At 19.2% G+C, this 608-nt stretch overlaps 1 protein-coding gene across 1 annotated transcript in view; it reads left to right on the forward strand.

Annotated features, from left to right (window-relative positions):
- The window catches only part of chd4a (chromodomain helicase DNA binding protein 4a), a 29,776-nt gene that overhangs the window by 27,599 nt on the left and 1,569 nt on the right, over window positions 1-608 (forward strand). The gene's annotated exons all lie outside the window — the stretch shown is intronic.

The following is a 608-nucleotide window of genomic DNA, read 5'->3' on the forward strand; positions in this document are numbered from 1 at the left end:
ATTAGGATTTTAAAATGCAACTAAAAAGATTCTATTTAAAAAACATTTTTATACGTTTTGAATCGTGTGTACACATAATACAAGCAAAAGTGTTTTATAACATTTTTAGAAAATATTAGAGTAAAACATTGTATTTTATTGCATGTATGTATTATGTGTATTTTATTATATGTATAAATTTGTATAATTGTATTATATGAAAATATAAATATTATTTATTTTCAATTATTCATCCTGACAAGTGGAATTTTTAAATCCAACTAAATGAGGAAATGTTTTGTTTTTCAAAAGGTGTTTTATAAATATATAAAAGTAAAAAAAAAAAAAATGTAAGTAATATTTCATGTATAATTTTTTACATGTGATATTTATATTTTATTTTATTTAGTCATTTAGCAGACACTTTTATCCAAAGCGACTTACAAATGAGGACAACAGAAGCAATCAATTATAGTATTAAAACAACTAAAAACAGCTCCAAAACTAAAAGCTAAAATTTAATAAATACTACTTATACACATTTTAAAAATAAAGAAATTAAATAAAAATGACAAATGCATACAACAAAATTTCAAAATTTAACATTTAAATGAAAAACAAAAATAAAG

Source organism: Sinocyclocheilus anshuiensis, unplaced genomic scaffold, assembly GCF_001515605.1.
Source record: "Sinocyclocheilus anshuiensis isolate Anshui unplaced genomic scaffold, SAMN03320099.WGS_v1.1 scaffold379, whole genome shotgun sequence".
Lineage (NCBI taxonomy): Eukaryota > Metazoa > Chordata > Actinopteri > Cypriniformes > Cyprinidae > Sinocyclocheilus > Sinocyclocheilus anshuiensis.